This window comes from Nannospalax galili, unplaced genomic scaffold (assembly GCF_000622305.1).
Source record: "Nannospalax galili isolate Female #2095 unplaced genomic scaffold, S.galili_v1.0 scaffold1224, whole genome shotgun sequence".
Lineage (NCBI taxonomy): Eukaryota > Metazoa > Chordata > Mammalia > Rodentia > Spalacidae > Nannospalax > Nannospalax galili.
Genome location: NW_008351701.1, coordinates 189,623 through 197,884, shown reverse-complemented (window position 1 = coordinate 197,884; position 8,262 = coordinate 189,623). Strand labels below are relative to the sequence as shown.

General features: G+C 49.8%; 1 protein-coding gene across 3 annotated transcripts in view; it reads left to right on the top strand.

Moving 5' to 3' along the window:
• Positions 1–1,393: 1,393 nt before the first annotated feature.
• Nckap5l (NCK associated protein 5 like) overlaps positions 1,394–8,262 on the top strand; it is a 35,731-nt gene continuing 28,862 nt past the window's right edge. For all 3 annotated transcript variants that reach the window (XM_008848754.3, XM_029553885.1, XM_008848753.3), the window contains exon 1: positions 1,394–1,523. The gene's annotated coding sequence lies outside the window, so the exon portion shown is untranslated. The remainder of the gene's footprint in view (positions 1,524–8,262) is intronic.

Here is an 8,262-nt window from a genome sequence, read left to right as displayed (position 1 = left end):
TAGCACACCTATAATCCCAGCACTCAGGAAGCTGAGACAGGATAAACAGATTGAAGCCAGCATGAGCTACACAGTGAGACCCTATTTTCCAAGAAAAAAAAAAAAAAGCAAAATGATTCCTTTATCACCTACTTTGTCAAATACACGTCCTCATTCCAATCTCCATTCAGAACTTCCTACCAAGGTGATTTGCTCACCATCCCAGAATGCAGGTAGTTTGCTCTTGTCTACCACTCTCTTGTCCTTATGCCTGCCTGGATCCTACACAAGCTGTCTTTCGAATCTCATTTTAAATAAGGTGCCTCCTACAGAGTGGAGGAACTCTTAATTAATCCTGGCCAATTTGAATACCCTATGTTCCCTCAGTCTTCATGTTTCTTTACTGAACTAATTATGTTTTAAGTCTCACCCTGTATACCTACAACAGAAGCAGTTTTAATAAGATAGACATTATGTCCAGGGATACCTTTGTATTTCTCCGTGGAACCCAATTCAGAACCCACACATCCAGGCCAGGTAGTGTAATGCAAATTGTATTATAAGGTAGTCACACAAGGGCAAATAGATAGTTAAGGACCTAAGAGGAGGCAGGAGGACTGCCTTAAGTTCAAGGTCAACCTAAGTCTACGTAATGAATTCTAGGCTAGCCAGGGTTACATAATGAGACATTGTTTCAACAAAACAGTAACAACAATTAGATCAACCGGACTTGTACTGCGCTTTTAGGTTGCAAAGGCCTGCATGAGCTGATTAGCTTTCTCTTTACAACAGAGGTTGGAATTGTGCTTCCCTCTTCCATGGGGGAGAAGGAAGTGGCTAAAGCCGAGGAAATGCCCTTTTTCTGCACTACCATCGCTGCTTTTCTACAAATGGTGCCTGTTCCTAGCTTCCAGTTTCCAGATTACTGAGAAGACCTGCGAAGGTCTTGGAGAAGGAAGAGGCGGGTGCGTTTAAGGCCAAGGAGACGGTCATGTCTCTTCCCAAGGATTTACACCCAACACGTATGCAGGAAGGCAAATCACAAACACGCTCACAACCACACATACACGTGCACGCCCAGCCCCACGGAAGCAGACGCGCATGCCCGTGGGCCCGCGCGTAGCTACTTAGTTTTCTGTTCTCAAAGCCACCATTGCACCCCACTCGGCCCAACCCGGCGTCCCTGACTCCAGCCCAGGGAAGGTTCACCAGGCCACCCGGGGCCTGAGGAAGAGCGTGTCTCCATAAGGGGGAGGGGAGGTCCTTCCCACTCCGGCGGAAGCGGCGCGCGCCTGCGGGGCAGACTTCGCTCTCTTCCTGGGAACATCTGGACCGAGCTGGGAGGGGCGCGAGCCCAGGCTGAGCTCGGATTGGCTGTGCGGGAGGAGGGAGGCGGGGTCTGAGCGAGGGGCGGGGCTCAACGGCCCCTTTAAAGCCTTGACATCGAGAGGCGGCTCCGGTACCCCCCTTTTTCCGCCCCCGGCTCCCGAGCCGCGGCCATGGACCCGGTGGACCAGGCCTGCCCAGCTCAGCACCTGGTTTGGGTGAGTCCTGGCTGGGGACTGGGAGGGCTGTGCGGCGGGGGGCCGTACGCCCCGGGCGGGGGCCGGGAGCGTGCTTGTGGTAGCCTGGGCTTGTAGGGGGCGGCGAGGCTTCCGGCGCACACCTCGCCGCCCATGGGTCCCTCGCCGCCGCACTGTGCCAGGAGGGTCCAGCTGTGACTTTGTCCACCCCCGCCCTACCCCCTCCCGCCCCCTGCGCCATCCTCGCGCACACTCGATGGCCCCGGAAGGGAAACTTTCGGGAGTGGGGGATGTTCCGGTGGCCGGTCTCCCTCCTCCTTTGAAAGCACTGACCTTGCCCTAGCTGGGCATCCCACCCCACCCGTATCCCACGGTCCGGGTACCGCCTAGCGGTGCTGGGTTGGGGTAGGCGCTGTCCTCAAAGCGCAAGCGCCAGACCGGAGCCTGGGGCTCCTCTTCGCACTCCCTCCAGTCCCTGTGGCCCGGGGCGGTAGGGCGTGGGGGAGGCGGAGAGAGGCGGAGAGACTCGGGTCTCGGGAACTGCCCGGTGAGGGGCTGTGGGAAGGAGGGAACCCGACGAGCTGCGGGCAGAATTGGGGCTGAAGGAGGGAGAAGGGGGAGTAGGAACTAGGCAGCCGGGCAGAAAAGGCCCTCTGGGTCTTGATTGGGATGCTAAAAGAATGCAGAGTATGTGTCTTGTGCCCGGCATTCCCTTGGTTTAGCCGGCCCAGGAAAGCGGTTTTGGGGATCTCGACTCCCTCCTTTCATCCTGAGCGCAAGGCCCCTCTGTATCCCCAGCCCCGGCCCTGTCCCAAGGACACAGAAGGCCCGAATCAGCCAAACCCACCTAGCCTGCCCAGCAGCTGTTTTTTAAAGACCTGCCTTCTGCGGCTGAGGGCTTCCCTGGCTATAGATACAATCTCGTATTTCCCTTCCTACCAACCTCCCCTTCTCCCATGGGTCTTGCTGCTTAGGCACAATTGTCAGCCAGAGGAAGTGGTTGGAGGCAGAGGTCCTAGGACAGGACTGGTCTTGGGGACTACAGAGAAGGACTCAGTGTCCAACTGTTGTGTGCTCAGGCCTCTGGGAGAAAATGACCTTAGCTCAACTGCCTTGTCGCAGACCCTCTTAGCTTACAGACATGCTAGCTGGCTTTCTGAGAACCCCTCATCTGTCTGAAAGTCCTACTCTAAAGTTTCCCCCTCTCCCCAACAGAGTGAGATTAGTGGGGTTCCCAGAGAAACCGCCTATATTTTTGTCTGAAGAGGTATTCCCACATAGCTGGGGTTTTTTTGTTTGTTTCTTTTCTCAAAGTGTGTGATCTGGGCCTAAGGTGACTTTGGTCCTCTAGCACCCTTCGCCAGCTCAGGCCTTTGGGAGCGAGTGAGAGCCTAGACAGGGATGTCCTGGGCTGCAGAGAAAGGTCCTCTGGCAGGGTGACTCTATTTAGAAAGCTAAAAAGTTTGGTCACACTTTGTAAGGATTAGAACTTTGGATAGAGAGAAGTAGAACTTTCTTCTGCCTAAGAATAGTCATGGTTCTCCTCGCCCTGGGGCCTTGGGATATGAACTCCTGCTGGCTTGGGTTTGGCCCACCCATCAAGGTGAGACATCCTGGCTGGGCCAGTCTTTGAGTTGGATCTTTGGGGAGGGGTTGAGAGAGGAGGAGGTAGCCAAGGGCCAGCAGGGTAAGCAGATTCCCAGGAGACAGCTTGCATCTCAGCTGTTGGGACTTGTTTTAGGATCTGAGCCAGGGAGCCCAACACATCATCCACCTTCTTGTGGGAAGAAGGCAAGGAGGGCCCCACTGCTGTTGCCCATCCTACCCCCGGCCTTACACACCGCACCTCTGTACTCGCCCCAGCTCCCAAGCAACAGGCTAAGTAAGAAGAAACTGCCTCTACCCAACCTTTCCCAGCCCCCATACCTCCCCGGGGTAGGGCTTTCTCAGGACTTCAGTGTTCCAGGTTAGGACTTGCTCTCCAGCCCAAGAGCCAGAAGACTTCACATTCTGGTTTGTTTTCATCTTTGGTCTCCCAGGTGAAGGAATGTTGAAGGAGAGGTGGTAGTTGAAGAGGTCTGGGATGTGAGGCACATTCTCCTGCATTGCTTTTTCCCTCTGCTAACTCTTCTAGGCCTGGGGAGCCCTCTGTCCTCAGCCTATTTGAGTGACACTACAGCTGGAGGCATCTAGATTAAACCCCAAGAAACCTTCCTCACTGCTGTGAAGCAGTAGAAATGGATAATGGAAGCTCCCAGGGAGGTCAGTTTCCCAGAAAACCAGTGGAGTCCCTGTCAGATTGAAGGATGCAGCTGTTGCTAGGCAGATGTTGCAGTTCTTTCTATCTTGAGGTATGGCTCTGAGGCTGGCCAGCCAGAAGCGTTGTTAGAAGCAAGAGGAGAAAGGACAGCCTAAGTGAGGGTCCTAGCATTGCGGCCCAGCTTCACCAGAGCAGCATCTCTCAGAACAGGGACCCTTTCTCACTCCTCCTGCCCCCAGACCCTCCCCCAAATCCTGGTTGCTACCCTGTCTGTTTCGACAACCCATGCCTGAACCTGGCAGTCTCCTCCAGCCAGTCTGGCTGCACTAATGGACTGATTTAATTTTCTATACTTGGAGTTTGGGGTTTCTGATTGAACATGCAAATTTATGTAAATCAATCCGAGATCTGCCACCACATCAAAACAATGTAGAGCTTCCACAGACTGGAAGGAATCCTGGAGGTAATCTAGTCCAAGGCCCGCCCTTAAGTTAAACATGGGAAAACTGACAGTCAGGGGGAAGTGATTCATGTGGTGGTATCAGAGTCCCTGACTCTGGTCACTAGTTTTACATGATGTTTTTGCCTTAGTTTCTTATTCATGAGGGAGCTGATTGTTTTTTAATCTAGATTGCAGAGAGCAGGGCCCTTAGAGTGTTAACCGGGGACCCCATAAGCTTTTTAACCTGCTGAAGAAAAACTTCAAATTCCTTAGAATAAAACCCCTATGCCTAGATGCTGCTGAAGGGCCAGGAGACCAGGCCATTGATTGCTTCCTGGCTTAGAGCTTCTGGTTTTCTGGGAGCAGAGGTTTTGTTTGTTCCCAGCATCTGCACAGTAGTAGGTCCACCATAGCCTGTGATGCAAGACACAATGCGCTCATTAATTTCCACTCTACTGTGAGTTTTAGCTTCTTCTCTCCTTGGCTACATTGGGAAAAAAAAGATCTTTGATCCTCTGTGAGTTTTTGCCTGCCCTCTTGAATAATGTAGACAAGCTGGGCATCTGCAGCTTTCCACAGCAGTGACCAGACAGACCTTGCTGTGTGAAGGATCTCATTATTGACCATTGCCAAGGGTAGATGGGAGCTACACTGATAAGCTTGAGTCCCAAGAAGTCTTTTTTCAGTGACTTTTGTTTTCCTGTGCTAGGGATTGAACTTGGGACCTTACATATGCTAGGTACTGAGCTACAGTCTCTAGCCTTCCCACTTCTTGGCATGTTCTTCCATAGATCCCCATACCCAGCTCAGGTGCCCCACCCCCTGACACCTCATTGGCTCTTCATGTACGATGCCCATGAGGAGGAACTCTCTGGAAGGCCGAGCCCTCAATTACCCTGTGTGCCTGAGAGCAACAGTAGAGATGGCAGAGATGTTCAGGCAGCCGTTTGGTGTACTCTAGGAGAGTAGTGCAGGGGCTCTAGGACAAAGACTCTAATTCCCAGCCAGGGCCCTGCTGCAGCCTGGGGAGAGAACTTGGGACACATACCTGGAGTCTTCCTACATCTTCTTTCCAGCCCCACCTCTGGAGTGAACGGCCCTGCCTTCGATATCTTCCCCAAACACTTAGGGAGTGGAACAGGCACCTCAGTTCCCCACCGCCCAGCAGCTCTCAGCATGTAGAAAGCTTAGCTCCACTGGAGGCAAGACCAGGGTCTTGGGCCTCAGTTTCCCAGTCAGTGGTCACGGATTAATAACACATCATCATTGGGGCGTGGCACCTGTTTCATAATTATCATTTTCTCAGCTCTGGGAGTTACACAGATGAAAGAAGTCTGAGGAGGCCAGGCTGTTATTAAGGTGAATTATCATTATTGTTATTACTGATTTCCAAAAACCCAGTAGGTGCTGAGAAGAACCCAATTAGGCACAGCACCCTGAACCTTATGCTGCTCCTTGAACTCTGGAAGTTTGGCAGTACTCACTATGCTTTTTATTTAAAAAAGAAAAGTTACAGGACTAGGGGGTGTAACTCAGTAGTAGAGAGCTTGAAAAGCCCTGGGTTCCATCTCCAACACTGTTGTAAAAAAAATTATAACTTTTTTAAAAGGAAGGAAGAACCCAGGCTGTCGCCTACAGGGCCTAAGCAGTCCGTGTTCCGTTCTGCAGTTCTCCTCTCTCTCAGCCTGAATTTGATTCTGATCTGCAGGGAAGAAGATTTGTAACTTTTTTTAAAGACAAGAGTAGTGAGGGACCCTGGGATTCTTAAGGGCTAAATTCCAAAAGGTTGATACACTTTGTACCAGCTGGGTTGGTGTGGGGGGTTGTAATTGTTCCTATCTTATCCCCACCTGACTCAGAGTCTCCCTTTGGCCAGCCTCCTGCCTCTTAGCTCCCAAGTCTCCTGCCACTGCCTTGACTAGACTTTGCCCCTTCCCAAGGGTCTAGATGGAATACAGCTCTTACGTAGATAGAAGTAGCTCTACCAGTTTCTGAGTTGTGGTGCTGCTGTGCACATACCACAGACTGGGGTACAGGGCTTCTTTCTTACCCTGGGAAAGAAAGGGAGTGAAGGCATTGGTGTTCCATAGTCAAAGTCGTCACCCACATCTGGCCAGACCTGCTGCCTTGCCCCAGGGGGAGTGTCACTACCTATTTGTACAGGAAAAAGATAAATGGCTATAGCTGGGAGAGCCTTTTAATTGATTAACTCACTAATTTATTTTTATTTTATGTGCATAAATGTTGCCTGCATGTAAGTTCACTCATGCATGCAGTGCCCCTGGAGGCCAGAAGAGGGCATCAGAGCCTCTGAACTGGAATTATGAAAGGTTGTAAGCCATGTGAGTATTGTCAGGCAGGGTGCTGGGAACTGAACCTAGGTCCTCTAGAAGAGCAGCCAGTGCTCTTCATCAGACCAGCCCCAGGAGAAGCTGTCTAAAAATGGCACAAATGTGTGCCACTATGGTCCATTTAAATTTATTTTATTTATTTATTTTTGGAGTGCTGGTGACTGGAGCCAGGACTATCTACAGCTAGATAAGGGCTCTATCACTGAGCCACATCCCCAGAGCCCTTTTAATGTTTCTGAAATTTTTTTAGGGTAGGGGTTAGGCTTTGAGACGGGGCCTCACTATAACCCAGGCTTTGTAATCCGGCCTGTACCTCCCTAGTGCTGGGATTATAGTACCAGAGATGTATGTTACCACTTTCAGTTTAAAGTCTTATTTTTTACCTAGACTATTTTTTTACAAAGTTAAAAAATCAAATTATTTTTACAAAGATATACAATGAGAAATCTTACTCCCATCTGCATGGTTATCCAATTTTTCATTTGTTTTTGTTTTGTTTGGGATCAAACCTAGGACTTCAGCGCATGCTAGGCAAACACTCTACCCCTGAGCCATAGCTCTCACTTTTTAAAAATGTTTATTTATTTTCTGAGACAGGGTTTCCCTGTAGCTACAGCTGGCCTGGAACTTGCCATGTAGACCAGGCTGGCCTCAATCTCACAATGATCTGCCTGCCTCTGCCTCCTGAGTGCTAGAATTAAAGGTGTACCACCATACCAGCTCACCTTTTTTCTTTTTTTTTTTAAGAAACCATCTCATTCTGATCATGGTGGCACATGCCTTTAATCCCAGCACTCAAGAGGCAGAGGCAGGTGGATCTCTATGAGTTTGAGGCCAGCCTGGTCTACATAGTGAGTTCCAAGCAGCCAGCTGTGGCTACAGGAAGACCCTATCTCAAAAATATCAAAAAATAAAAAATAAAGCATCTCACTGGGTAACCTAGCCTGTCTTGAAATAGAATCCTCTTGCCTCAGCCTCCCAAGTGCTAGGATTACAGGCATGATTGACCCCTGCAGAAAAAGTTTCTTTGCACAAAATCAAACAAATAAAAATATTCTCTTTCCAAAAGACAGTGTCATATGCACTGTCCTCATCTGTTGTCATACCTGTGGGCAACCCCTGAGGGTTTGTGGGTTTCCTGTTTCTGGCTTAGTCTTAGTTTTTGCAGGGTGCTATAGCAAAATTACATGAGCTTCATCTGTTACACATTCAGGGTCTTAGGAGGGACTGATTTCTGGTTAAAAGACAATGAAAAAAAAAAACAATGCCTTCTCATTGCATTCTCCTGGGGGGGTTATCTTGGGACTCTGTTTCTATTCTTTTTTTTTTTTTTAATGTGTATGAGTGTTTTGCCTGCATGCATGTAAGTGTACCACATGTATGCAATGCCTGCAGAGACCACAAGAGGAGGGACTCCTGGAACTGGAGTTACAGCTGTTAGCCGCCATATGAAAATTGAACCCAGGTCCTCTGGAAGAATAGCAAGTGTTCTTAACTACTGATCCATCTCTCTAGCCCTTCCCCTCCTTTTTTGCTATTTTCTATTGATATTTTTTGTGCATTACATACATCATAATCATATTTAGACTCCCTCCTCTGTCTGAACCCCCCATAGCCCCCGCCTGTCGGATTTCATGCATTCTGTCATATATGTTAAGGCCTATGAAGTCAAGTTTGTATCCCCAGACCTGCCTTGGTGTGAGCTCA